Raw genomic sequence first — 14,888 nt, 5'->3', positions numbered from 1 at the left:
TAACTACTCATTTTCCTAAAGATGGCAATTCACTGAAGTAAGATATTCTATAAACAAAGAGTCAATTTTATATTCTTTGCATTTTATTCAAAGATTAGACACTGGAATAAAGATGGAAAGTATCAACAAAAGGCTAGTAAACTGCATATGGTTGCTATAGTAAGTGAGGAACATTTCCTTGCCATTTTAAAACTTAAAAAAGGAGAATTTCAGAAACTTTCAGTGTTTTACAGCTTTAAGTTAGTATAAATATCAACCCAGACAACATTACTGTGTGCTTAAGAAATATTTATATATGTTACTATTTGTTTCCTTTTGTCCATTTTTTTTCTTGTGGCCTCATAAACTACTGAGTATTATCTAGATATTTCTTTCAGTATTAGTGCACTCTAGTTAGTATGGTGTTTCCCAAACCATTCAGTAAGTGATTTTTTTCTGAGTCTGATTTATCATGTATTTGAAATATAAATTAAATATTCTATTCAGCATAACAGTTGATTTTCTTTGTTGTTGAAGTGTTTACAGGTATGGAAACTAAAGTAAAACAGAAGATACTTCTTCTACCTAGTAGATGCTTATTGCTAGGATAAAGAATGTGATCTGTTTTTATTTTCTTAAAACATTTCAAATATTCTTGAATTTTAATATGGATTTTTAATTGTAGATTTAAATCACCACCGCATATGACATTTAATAAACTGGCTCCTACAGGAATATACAGGTATCAATGGAAATGGAATCTTTCTAATCAACATGAGTACATGGGTTAATTAGTTTAAAAAGGATTCCAGAAATTAATTATATATCTAAACCTTATAGCAGCTGTTGAAGCCAAGGTGTTTTATATGTTTCTGAATAGAAAGACAAATCCATTACTATCTTATTTTAAGACTACAGGATTCCAATTCTTATCTTATAATCAGACATTTACATCTATATTTAAAATAACAGTGAAGTTGTTCAGATTATGTTCTTATGAGTAAGAAAATTCAAGTTATAGATTAGTAAATGGTTTTACAATGGGGGTATTGTTCAGATTTTTCTACATAAGAACTGCAATTCAGATTTTATAGTTTCTATATTTAGACCCCCAACCCCCCAGTGTATCACAGACTATAAACTTAGCAGCTATAACGAAGGAAATTTTAACTACCAGTGCCTGTCATTTGACATTAAATATTGAAAGCTTTACTCAAACTTAAGTGAAAATTAACTGGGCTAATGTTTAATAGAATTGCCCCAGTGGCAACACATTATTCGCTTGTGGATCCCCAAAAACAAGAGCCCAGTCTAGCATAGGAGATGTTCAGTTAACATTTGCTGAAAAGTTGAGTAAAAGTGACCAGTGACTATGATGCTTGGAAAGAATTTCGAGTACTAAACAATTTGCTGTGAAAAGACCGAGGGGAACAGCTAACTGTACTTACTTGAAGTGGAGGAATGTCAGCATCTGCTTATCTACCAGTGATGCCGTCTTAAAATAAGTTTGTGTGCATTTGCAGGAACTTGTGAGTCTCCTATTGAAAATGAACAGGAGACTGATGAGTTCCCGGGAACACCCACAAATCTTCCTACTCATTTCTACAGCTTTACAATGGACAGCATGTTATGACTGGTTCTTACTACTGTTCCAAGTTTTAAATTAAGATTTAAACCAGATAAAGGTGATCTTGGAAATGCAAAATAGCCAACTCATGTTGTACATTATACATTATACATTAACATGTACATTATTACACACCAGCAGAATTGCTTGTGTTAAGTTCAACCAAAGGAATTCATCTCTTCCAGACTAAGTCTTGATATCTTTGTAAACTGAACAGATGGTTTGTAAGAACTATTTCAACAATACCTTCTTGGGCTTTATAAAAGTTCTGTTATTTGATGAAATGAATGTCGTTGTTTATATTTTATCAGGGTTTGCTATCTCTCTAAATTGAGTTTATTTTATAATTTCTCCCTGGGAAAGCATTTCCTCTGTTCACAATTCATGTGTAATATCAAATTATGTAATTATATTTGTATTTGTCAGTCTTATTTAGTTTACTATGTTTAGTAGCAACCACAATAGGCTTTCATGAAACTACAACAAGTTGATTCTTTATCCTCTGTTCATGCTATCATAACAATTGTAACAAAATCCAATGTTTTCAAGAGAAATATATAAATGTATGGTGTTTATGATATGTATATTACATGGAGTAGTAAAGAACTTAAATTACATAGTCACACCTAAAAATTCAAATTCAGTTAGAGAGAAACTCACACCCAAGGATTAGATTTCAGTTAAAGTTTCTATAGTAGTGAGTAGCTAATTTCCTCATTGTTTTTCTCCTTTTCCAATATTTTGACTTCAGAAGATTCCATTGAATATTTTCATTTAAACCTGGAATAAAAAGTTTCTAAATATCCTTTATAATTTTTTCTTAAAATCCAATTTGGGGGACTGGTAAAATGGCTTACTTGGAATGGTGTCTGCTTTGTCATGTGAGCAAGCCAAGTTCCAACTCTTGGCCCTTATAGCACTGGAGGAAGCTTAAGTGTTTTAGTTTTCTCCCTCTCTCTCTCTCTCTCTCTCTCTCTCTCTCTCTCTCTCTCTCTCTCTCTCTCTCTCGGGTAGATAGACACCTGTGGACCTGCTTCACCACTTGTGAAGAGATCCCCCTGCAGGTGGGATGCTAGGAGCTGGAACTGGGATCCTTGTGTGCGTACATGCACTTTGTACTATGTGCACTTAACCCAGTGTGCCACCACCAGGCCCCTGCAGGTGTCTCTCTGTCTCTCTCCCTAACTCCTACTCCCCTCTCAGTTTCTTTCTATTTTATCAAAGAGAAAAGAATGAAAAATATGGCTTCAGGGAGTGTTGGATTCATAATGTCGTTATGGATTATCAGTGATAACTCAGAAGGCAAAAAATAAAATACTCATTTTCATATTGTTGTGATTATTTCCATAAAACCCAACAAACATTTTTTCCATAATACAATTACCCTTTTAAATATATTCACCTATATATGAAAATCTATATTTGATTGCTAATAATACTGTTTGACAGTATAATTAGTGTCGGATCTAAATAATCTCTATATTGTTTTACACATTTTTCTTGGAAAACACCCTTTGAGTTCAGAACCATTGATTTAGTTAATGTCTTGACTTTTAAGTACCATTAATCTGTAATATGGAAGTTGTGCACAGGTAAACAGATGTGGGTAATTAACCACCTGTTCTGCTTATTTGAGATACTCTAAATATTTGCTTCTTATAGATCATTTTGATATTTTAAAAGTTCTAACAAAAATTATTTATTTCTATAATAAAGCTCCATATATTAACAAAGCCCAAACTGTATATGCTAGCTCAATAGTTATTACTTTCTGTTGTTCATTATGATTATTGACGAAGTGAAAATACATATAGCTTTATTTTTAATTTTTTTATTTCTAGTTTATTGGCTAGAAATAGAGAGGGATGGAGAGGATAAGGGAAAGAGAAGGAGAGATACCTTCAGTGCTCCTGAACCTTCCACCCCCCTCCAGGTGGGGGCAAGCAGCTTTAACTTTAGTCCTAATGCATGGCAACATTTGAACTCAACCTGGTGTGTAATCACCCCCCCACCATGACATTATTTTATAAAGTAGAGGTATCAAGAACACATAAATAGTGGGCATAGTCCTTACATTGTGTTAGTCAAATACACCCTTGAAGCAAAAGTAGTAAATTGAAAGTTTATATAAGAAAAATATTTCAAAGTAAAGCAATAAGGTAGTAATAACAATGATTAAATGGTCTTTGATTTTTTTACTTCATTTTTCATTATCACCTATGAATAGACGTTGTACTAAGAATATACATTTGAGAAAAATTGACATGATGTATGTTTCATATTTACATTGTATGATTTAATAAGTTATAAATTAGCAACTATGTAATAATACATGCATATATGTGTTTTATGAATTCCCAAGATTGTTTGGAACTTTAAAGTCTTTTCTTAGATGATGTGTTTTATTTTATATTTACTTATTAAGAATTAACATGAATGGCATAAGGATCCTGGTTCAAGCTTCTGAGTCCCCACCTGCAGTGGGGTCACTTCACTAGCAGTGAAGTAGGTCTGCAGGTGTTTACTTTTCTCTTCCCCTTTCTGTCCTCCCCTCCTCTCTTGATTTCACTCTGTCCTATCCAAGAACAACAACTACAGTGCTAAAACAATAATAATAACAACGATAAACAACAAAGGCAACAAAAGGGAAAAAAATAGCCTCCAGGAGCAGTGAATTCGTAGTGCAGGCCCTGAGTCCCAGTGATAACCCTGGAGGCCAAAAATAAAATAAAATAAAAACAGAAGTGAGAGAAAACTGAATAGACAAAAGAAATAACATACACAAATGCTCTCAAAGGTAATGAAGATTCCTGTTGAAATTAATGAGGACCATTGTAAATGGTAGCATGGAGAGTAAAGGAGAAAGTATCTTGTTAATAATTAAATATGGCTCCAGATAGTAGAGAATCATGTAGCAGTGTGAAGGATTCTTGTATTTAAAGAGATGAAGTCAGTTGATGTATTTAAAATAAAAGAGAGCAGTAAATATATTTATGTTTTACAAAGTGATTGCTACCGTCTGTGTAGTAAATCAAAGGGAGTTATATATGACTGTAGGTCATAAATTATGAAATTAGAATAATGTTTTAGGAGATGATGATGGCAAACAGATGAGTGTCATAAAAAGATGCATTAGACAGTGATTTTAAAAAATAAAAAAGTGGGAGTCGGGCAGTAATGCAGTGTGTTAAGTGCAGGTGGCATGGAACGCAAGGACCAGCATAAGGATCCCGGTTCAAGCCCCCAGCTCCCCACCTGCAGGGGTGTCACTTCACAAGCAGTGAAGCAGGTCTGCAGGTGTCTATCTTTCTCTCTCCCTCTTTGACTTCCCCTCCTCCATTTCTCTCTGTCCTATTCAACAACAACATCAATAACAATAACTACAACAATAAAACAACAAGGGCAACAATAAGGATTAAATAAATAAATAAATATTTTTTTAAAATTAAAAAATAAAAAAGTATGATGGTGAAAAATAACACCATAGAGTGTTCTATTAACTTCATGTTGTTATATCTAAATCTTTCAATCATCCTGATATAACTGATATGACAGAGTTGTGGATCATAAGCAGAACTGTCTGATTTCACGGTGTACGCTGAACATCGTATGACCCTACTTTCCATTTGTTAAATGCATGCCTTTCTAGTGGCTAAACAGATTTTAGTGACCTCTTTTAGCCTTTTGAAGCTTTTACCAAGAATATGTAAAATTGAAGAAAACTAGAAGCAACAAACATTTTGGGAGTTAAATGTACTGTGCACAAAGGAAATAATTACATATTTAATATTGTTATTATCATGATTATTTGTGTACAGTGTATATTGCTTCAGAAGTTAAGTTCTATACAAAAGTTTAATTCTATACACAATGATGATAAATTTTAAAAACCCAATGAAAATGAAAAGATAGTAGTGAATGTAAAAAATAGTTTTCAGAAATGTTAGCATTATAACATTATACAATTAAAATTCTGTCAAATTAAATCTCAAGATGACTACAGAGTAAACAGATTTGTATTTCTGAAAAAAATGCAAAGCTAGAGATTTTATGATTTATTTATCTGTTTTTTAAAATTTATTTATACCCTGTGTTCAATAATAAATTTAGAAATAGACCTATGCAATAGATAATCTTACTGTAGGGGCAGGGGGAGATAGCATAGTGGTTATGCAAAGAGACTCATGCCAGAGGCTTCAAAGACCCAGGTTGAATCCTCCACATCACCATAAGCCAGAGCTAAGTAGTGCTCTTGTTAAAAATAAATAAATAAATCAGTAAATAAGATATAGCACTGTTATATTTCAGAAATCATTTAGATTTCCTGGGATAATGATATTGCATTAATATAAGTGAATACTTGCTCTTTTTCCTTTTGCAGGGGCACTTTATTGAAGAAATGTTTATTTATAAGATGTTTTCTATAGATATTCTGAAGTACCAGCACAACCCACTCTACCAAAATTATCTCCCACAATAGAACATATTGTATATACGTGTTAAAGTAATACATAATAAATACATGAAAATATGCACACAATATATAAATTAGAAATATAACTAAGTAGCAAAACAATATGTACAATGTAACCTCACTGAAAAGATATGTGATTATAAAACCATTCTAAGATATAACAGTCTGCTTAAAATGTTTACATCTGTGAAATAGAAATGGGACGTGGAAGGGAAATCAAGGATGGCAATAGAAATGTGAATTTAATATTTTACATTAGGTTTGTGATGATAGATATTAAGTAACAAAATGAAAACAAAAGGGAGTCAGGCCATAACGCAGCAGGTTAAGCACACATGGCATGAAGCACAGGGACCTTATAAGGATCCCGGTTTGAGCCCCCGGCTGCCCACCTGCATTGTAGTTGCTTCACAGGCGGTGAAGCAGATTTGTAAGTGTCTATCTTCTCTCCCCCTCTCTATCTTCCCCTTCTCTCTCCATTTCTCTCTGTCCTATCTAACAATGACGACATCAATAACAATAACAATAATAACTACAGCAGCAGTTAAAAAGGGCAACAAAAGGGAAAATAAATTAATATAAAAAGTGGAAACAAAATGAATTTATTTATAGTAAGCTCAAGAATACTTTAAACTATATCAGATTATAAAGAAAAATGTCTACATTTACATCTTCAAATCTCTGTAAAATGAAAAATAGGAGCGATTTCCAGAAAATTATTCCTTAAGGACTAAATATGAGAGACAAATAGATCTAGATTCAAGTTTCAGTTTTGAGATATTTACTGGGTGATTGTTACTTCTATGCATTTTTTTGCATAAAAATATTCACATTAGCATCTACCTCTTATGATTTTTAAAATGTTTGTTTATTAGTCAGTATTTATTAATTTCTGCTTTACCTACTATAAAAAAATTGTCTTATAAGGGAGTTGGGCAGTAGCACAGTGGGTTAAGCGCACTTGGCGCAAAGCACAAGGATAAGTTCCAGCTCCTTGCTCCCCCACCTGCAGGGGGTTCACTTCACAGGCAGTGAAGCAAGTCTGTAGGTATCTATCTTTCTCTCTCCCTCTCTGTCTTCCTCTCCTCTCATCGCTTCTCTCTGTCCTATCTAACAAGGACAACATCAATAACAACAATAATAATAACCACCACAACAGTAAGAAACAACAAGGGCAACAAAAGGGAAAATAAATAAATTTTTAAAAAATTTTAAAAATTGTCTCATTTGGAGATAGGTGTTTAGGATTTGTTTTGCGTGAGATTTCTTCAACAAAGGCAAATGTCACTCTATAGGTAGTAATGTCATTTCCTCTCAAATTATAATGCAATATTGTCTTTAACTTCTTTTTTTTTTTTAATTTTTTATTTAAGAAAGGATTAGTGAACAAAAGCATAAGGTAGGAGGGGTACAACTCCACACAATTCCCACCACCCAATCCCCATAACCCACCCCCTCCCATGGTAGCTTTCCCATTCTCTAGCCCTCTGGGAGCATGGACCCAGGGTCGTTGAGGGTTGCAGAAGGTAGAAGGTCTGGCTTCTGTAATTGCTTCCCCGCTGAACATGGGCGTTGACTGGTCGGTCCATACCCCCAGTCTGCCTCTCTCTTTCCCTAGTAGGGTGTGTCTCTGGGGAAGCTGAGCTCCAGGACACGTTGGTGGGGTCTTCAATCCAGGGAAGCCTAGCCAGCATCCTGGTGGCATCTGGAACCTGGTGATTGAAAAGAGAGTTAACATATGAAGCCAAACAATTTGTTGAGCAATCATGGATCCCAAGCTTGGATTAGTGGAGAGGAAGTGTTAGGGAGGTACTCACTGCAAACTCTACTGTAATCCTGCTTTCAGGTATATATTTTGCAGTAGTTTATGGATACGTGTGCACATAAGCTCTCTCTCACAGAAACTGGTGTATATCTAGGTTATGGGACTTTGTTAGAAAGTGAACTACCTGAGATGAAATTAGAGTGTACTATTAAAGGAAAGGTCTCACCCGAGTAATGAAGCTGAAGGGTTGTCATTCCACACGTGAAGTCTCTGGATACAGTCTGAGGTGAAACATGTTGAGATGGCAATCGTTGCTTTGGTTAGGTTGTGATCGGCGGATGCAATATTATTTGGTTTGGATTGGGAGATGTATACGGGAAAGTGGGCCCTATCCAAGGGTTCCAGGACTGGGGGAAGTAGGGGCTCTATAGTGAAGATGTGAGGTTCCTGCTGTCTTAGGGTTCAAAAAGACAATCAATAGTTAATATTATCATCTTATTATTTGTTAATTGGGTTAACTTTGAAAAGTCCCTTTGTTATGGTTTGCTGTACAGTACCCAGTATCTTGTATATAGCTGTGCTATTGGAAGCTTCTAATCTACTTGGTCTAGGCTTTTGAGAGAGTCCGTATATCAAATACATAGCCTATATATTAAAAAGATTCAGTTTGTGTTTTGAGAAACTTTGAGACATACAATTGATTTCCCCCTCTCATATTAATTAACTACTGATTTATATGTCTACATTTTGCTAGGAGTGTACATAAACACCATTCCCACCACCAAAGGGCTGTGACCCATCCCTCCAGCCCACTCCCACCCCCCACTGGCCCAGGAAGCTGCATGTCTACCCCTCACCACTGGGTTTTTACTTTGGTGCCCTACTTACAATTTGATCAGGTCCTGCTTTTAGTTTCCCTTTCAGATCTTCTAAGTCAGCTTCTGTTGATGAGTGGGATCATCCCATACTCATCTTTATCTTTCTGACTTAGTTCACTTAACATAATTCCTTCTAGCTCTGTCCAAGATGGGTCAGAGAAGGTGGGTTCATTGTTCTTGATAGCTGCATAGTATTCCATTGTGTATATATACCACAGCTTTCTCAGCCACTCATCTGGTGTTGGGCACCTGGGTTGCTTCCAGGTTTTAGCAATTATGAATTGTGCTGCTATGAACATAGGAGTACACACCTCTTTTTGGTTGGGTGTTATGGAGTCCTTGGGGTATAACCCCAGGAGAGGAATTATTGGGTCATATGGAAGGTCCATGTCTAGCCTTCTGAGAGTTTTCCAGACTGCTCTCCACAGAGGCTGTACCAATTTACATTCCCACCAGCAATGTAAAAGGGTTCCTCTTTCCCCACATCCTCTCCAGCATTTGTTGCTGCTGTACTTTTTGATGTATGCCATTCTTACAGGCGTGAGGTGGTATCTTAGTGTTGTCTTAATTTGCATTTCTCTGACAATCAGTGACCTAGAGCAGTTTTTCATATGTTTGTTAGCCTTTTGGATCTCCTCTGTGGTGAATGTTTCATTCATTTCCTCTGCCCATTTTTGGATGGGGTCATTTGCTTTTTTCGGCTAAGTTTGCTGAGCTCTTTATATATTTTGGTGATTAGTTTCTTGTCTGATGTCTGGCATGTGAAGATCTTCTCCCATTCTGTGAGGGGTCTCTCTGTTTGTTTAATAGTTTCTTTGGATGTGCAGAAGCTTTTCAATTTGATATAGTCCCATTGGTTTGTTTCTGCTTTGGTCTTCCTTGCAATTGGGTTTGATTCATCAAAGATGTCCTTGAGGTGTAGGTGGGAAAGTGTTTTACCAATGTTTTCCTCTAAGTATTTGATTGTTTCTGGTCTGACATCTAGGTCTTTGATCCATTTGGAGTTGATTTTTGTTTCTGGTGAGATAAAGTGGTTCAATTTCATTCTTCTGCATGTTTCAACCCAGTTTTCCCAGCACCATTTATTGAAGAGAGCCTCCTTTTTCCATTTAATCCTTTGGGCCCCCTTATCAAAGATTAGATGCCCATAGGTGTTGGGATTTACTTCTGGGCTTTCAATTCTGTTCCACTGGTCTGTGTGCCTATTTTTGTTCCAGTACCATGCTGTTTTGATGATGATGGCTTTATAATATAGTTTAAGGTCTGGGAGTGTGATGCCTCCATTTCTGTTTCTTTTCCTTAAGATGGTTTTGGCAATTCTAGGTGTTTTCAGGTTCCAGATAAATGATTATAGTGTTTGTTCTATTCTCTTAAAGTAGCCTGGTGGAACTTTGATGGGTATTGCATTAAATTTGTATATGGCTCTAGGGAGAATATTCATTTTGATGATATTTATTCTTCCAATCCATAGCATGGGATATCTTTCCATTTCTTGGTATCAGTTTCTATCTCCTTGAGTAGCGACTCATAGTTTTCAGTATACAAGTCTTTCACTTCTTTGGTCAACTTTATTCCTAGGTATTTGATTGATTTTGCTGAAACAGTAAATGGGAGTGATTTCTGGATGTCTTCTTCTTCAGATTTAGTGTTTGCATAAAGAAATGCCACTGATTTTTGTACATTGATTTTGTAGCCTGATACCTTGCTATATTGCCTAACAACTTCCAGTAATTTTCTACTGGATTCTTTAGGTCTTTCTATGTATACTATCATATCATCTGCAAATACTGAGAGCTTGACTTCTTCCCTTCCAATCTGTATCCCTTTGATTTCGTTATCTTGCCTGATTGCTATGGCAAGAACTTCCAATACTATGTTGAAGAGTAACGGAGACAGTGGACAGCCCTGTCTAGTCCCCGATCTGAGGGGGAATGCTTTCAGCTTCTGTCCATTGAGTATGATGTTGGCTGTAGGTTTGCTATATATAGACTCCACTATCTTGAGGAATTTCCCATCTATTCCCATTTTTGTAGAGTTTTGAGCATGAATGGGTGTTGGATTTTGTCAAAGGCTTTCTCTGCATCTATTGAGATAATCATGTGGTTTTTGGCTTTGCTTTTATTGATGTGATGAATGACATTGATTGATTTACGGATGTTGAACCAGCCTTGCATTCCTGGGATGAATCCCACTTGGTCATGATGAACAATCTTTTTGATGTGTTGCTGTATCCGGTTGGCCAAGATCTTGTTTAATATTTTGGCATCTATGTTCATCAGAGATATTGGTCTGTAGTTTTCCTTTTTTGTTCTGTCCCTATCAGCTTTTGGTATCAGGGTGATGTTGGCTTCATAAAAGGTGGAAGGGAGTATTCCTGTTTCTTCAATCTTATGGAATAGCTTAACAAGTATGGGTATTAACTGTTTCCTGAAAGTTTTGTAGAATTCGTTTGTGAAACCATCTGGTCCAGGACTTTTGTTGTTGGGGAGATTCTTAATAACGGTTTCAATTTCTTTGTCTGTGATTGGTGCATTTAGATTTTGTAGTTCTTCTTGGTTCAGTTTTGGAAGTGCATAGGTTTCTAGGAATTGTTCCATTTCTTCCAGATTCTCTAGCTTGGTGGCATATAGTTCTTTATAGAAGTTTCGCAGAATTCTCTGGATTTCTGTGGTGTCAGTTGTGATATCTCCTGCATCGTTTACAATTCTACTAATTTGAGTCTTCTCTCTTTTTTGTTTGGTGAGTCTGGCTAGGGGGTTGTCAATTTTGTTTAATCTTTCAAAGAACCAACATTTGGCTTCATTGATCTTTTGTATGGTTCTTTTATTTTCGATGTTGTTTATTTCTGCTCTAACTTTAGTGATTTCTGTCCTTCTGGTTGCTTTAGGGTTCCTTTGTTCCTCTTCCTCTAAGTCCTTGAGGTGTGTAGTAAGGTCGTTCATTTGGGCTTCTTCTTGGTGTTTAATATGTGATTGTATGGCTATAAGTTTCCCTCTCAGTACTGCTTTCGCTGTGTCCCAAATATTTTGATAGGTTGTGTCTTCATTTTCATTAGTTTCCAGGAACATTTGAATTTCCTGTTTGAGTGAGTCTCTGACCCAGTGGTTCTTAAGGAGCATGTTGTTTAGTTTCCAAATTCTATGTCTTTTAATAATTTTCCGTTTGTTGTTAAAGGTTAGTTTTACTCCACTGTGGTCTGAGAAGATACTTGGGATGATTTCAATGCTCTTGAATTTATTGATGCTGTCTTTGTGGCCTAACATGTGGTCTATCCTTGAGTATGTTTTATGTGGATTTGAAAAGAAGGTGTATTCCAGTTTTTTGGGGTGGAGGAGTCTGAAAATGTCCAAGAGGTCTAGTCTGTCAATCTCTTCATTCAATTCTCTTGTATCTTTATTGGTTCTCTGCTTTGTTGATCTGTCTAAGTGTGAGAGTGGGGTATTGAAGTCTCCCACTATTATTGTATTACTATTGATGTATTTTTGAAATTCTTTCAGTAGATGCTTAATGTATTTAGATGGTCCCTCGTTGGGTGCATAGATGTTAATAATTGTTAAGTCTTCTTGGTTGATTGATCCTCTAATCATTATGTAATGTCCTTGCCTATCTTTTATTACTTTATTTAATTTAAAATCTATCGTGTCTGAGATGAGAATGGCTGTTCCTGCCCTTTTTTGTGGACCGTTAGCCTGTATGATAGTTTTCCATCCTTTCACTTTAAGTCTGTGTTTATCTTGTTGTGACAGATGGGATTCTTGCAAGCAGCAAATGGTTGGGTTATGTTTTCTGATCCATCCCCCCACCCTGTGCCTTTTGATGGGTGAGTTTAAGCCATTGACATTTATTGATATTATGGATTTAATGTATTGTAGTGCCATTGTTCTAAAAAACAATTTGTTTACTATGACATATTGCAAGTATTATAGTGATGTTCTTGTTTATAAGAGGTCTTTTAGTACCTCTTTCATGGCCGGCTTGGTGATAGTTGCCTCCTTTAACTGTTGTTTGTCTAAGAAGGTTTTGATCCCTCCATCTAGCTTGAATGAAAGTCTAGCAGGATATATTATCCTTGGTTGAAACCCTTTTTCATTCAGGGCTCGATAGATATCTTGCCACTCCCTTCTGGCTTTTAGAGTTTGAGTTGAGAAATCTGCAGAAAGTCTTATGGGTTTCCCCCTGTATGTGACTTTTTGTTTCTCTCTTGCAGCCTTTAGGATCCTTTCTTTATCCTTACTTCTTCTCATTGTGACTATGATGTGTCTTGGTGTTTTCAGGTCTGGGTTGATTCTGTTTGGTACTCTCTGGGCCTCTTGCACCTTGATATCCTTTTTGTTATTCAGGTCTGGGAAGTTTTCTTGTATTATTTCCTCTAGAATGTTTGATTCCCCTTCCTCTGGCAGGCCAATTATACGAATGTTACTTCTTTTGACATCATCCCATATGTCTCTGTTGTTGTTTTCAGTGTCTCTCAATCTCTTTTTAAGCTCTTTCACCTCTTTCTTAGTTTTCTCTAACTCATCCTCTGTCTGACTAATTCTGTTTTCTGCTTCTGTTAGTCTGCTTTCCCTTGCCTCAGCTTCTTTCTTCATTACAGCTATTTCAGCTTTCAGTTCTCTAATTGTCTCAAGATAATCAGTATTTTCCTTGGGGGTCTCAACTGTTGTTTCCCTAATACTGCCATTCCTTTCCTCCAATGTTGTTTTCATTTCTGTGATTAATAAGTTTATTATTGCTTGCATACTTTTCTTATCTATGGTTACTTCTGACTGATTTGTGGTTTCTTCTGGGCTCTTGTCTTCATTCATTGGGGTAGCAGTTTTATTTGTTTTTAATCTACCCATTTTTTTAATTTATGTGTTTCTCTCTCTTTTTTTTATGCTCTGTTGTTCCTCAGTTGTTGTGTTTTGAGCACAAGTAACACTGTACTAAATACCTTTATGACAATTGCACTCACCAACCTCCGGAATTACAGTAGGAACTGAAGTAAGTATTGAAGGAGTTTAATCGTTACCAGTTAGCCAAACAATTTCTCCAGTCCGTGAAAAATAGTAACCAAATCCCAGTGAAGAAAGAGAAAAGAAAGAGAGGATAGCAAGAATAGACAGTTATGCAAATCTATCCAGTGTATATTCTAGGGGTAACAAGAGTGTAAAGGGAACTAGAGCAGAGATACACACATAGAGAGTCCACTCTGGGTCAGATTTCTTCCCCAAAGTAATTCACAAATTCAGAAAGGCAAAGAAGAAAGAAGTGTATGACAAGATAAAAAAAAATAGAGATAGAGAGAGATAAGAGAGAGAAAAGGGAGAAGATAAGAAGAAGGGTTGTAATTAAAGAGCAGTGCGAGGAACTTCCCAAATGTGTATCAGTGAATTTAAAAAAAAAAAAAAAAACACCCTGTTTGGTGGTACGGGGTATCCTGCTAGTAGCTGGTCCCAGGCACTGCTTATGGTGGGGGGGGGGGGGGCGGCGGGAAGGATGTATGCTTGAAAATTAAAAGGAAGAAAAAAGAATTTTTTTCCCCTACTCTAATTCTTAACCCAAATTAAGTTATAGACACCTCCTTGGTGTCACCGCTATGGCCTCTTATTGGCTGGCCTGCTAAAGGCAGAAAATCCTATTGTTTACACGAGATGTATCCGGAGCTCAAAGGCTAGCCACTTCTCCATCCACCATCTTCCGGGAAACCCCCCCCCTCCAGACTTTTTAAGAGGATTTCTCAAAAATGAAAACTAGCTCCAAGTCCTTTGATCCAATGAGAGCTATACTCAAGAAGTCTTTGGATCCACCCACAGGGTCGCGGTGGACCCTGGATTCTCCCAAGAGGAAGCCCCCGAGCTAAAGTGCTCTCTCCGGGTCCTCTGCCTGCCGCGCTCTGCAACTGGCGGAGGAGCCGCCTTCCTGGGCGGGCGGAGGACAATGCCCGGCGCACTCACCTTGCTCGGCGCCGCTGGGGAATTCTGGAGCCCCTCTAGTCCGTGTCACCTTTACTGTAATTCTTAACCCAAATTAAACTGTAATCACTTCTTTGGTGCCCCCCCTTATTGACTGGCCTGCTAAAGGCAGAAAATCCTACCGTTGCCGATGATGCGATCAGAGCACTCGCTGTTAGCGACTTCTCAGGCCGCCATCTTCCTAACTCCCCCTCTGTCTTTAACTTCTAAC

General features: G+C 36.7%; 1 protein-coding gene across 3 annotated transcripts in view; it reads left to right on the top strand.

Annotated features, from left to right (window-relative positions):
• LINGO2 (leucine rich repeat and Ig domain containing 2) overlaps nt 1–14,888 on the top strand; it is a 1,295,977-nt gene that overhangs the window by 252,381 nt on the left and 1,028,708 nt on the right. The window lies entirely within an intron of this gene.

The sequence above is a fragment of the Erinaceus europaeus genome, chromosome 10 (assembly GCF_950295315.1).
Source record: "Erinaceus europaeus chromosome 10, mEriEur2.1, whole genome shotgun sequence".
Taxonomy (NCBI): domain Eukaryota; kingdom Metazoa; phylum Chordata; class Mammalia; order Eulipotyphla; family Erinaceidae; genus Erinaceus; species Erinaceus europaeus.
Note: the sequence above shows the minus strand (reverse complement) of the source record. Positions and strands in the feature narration are given on the sequence as shown.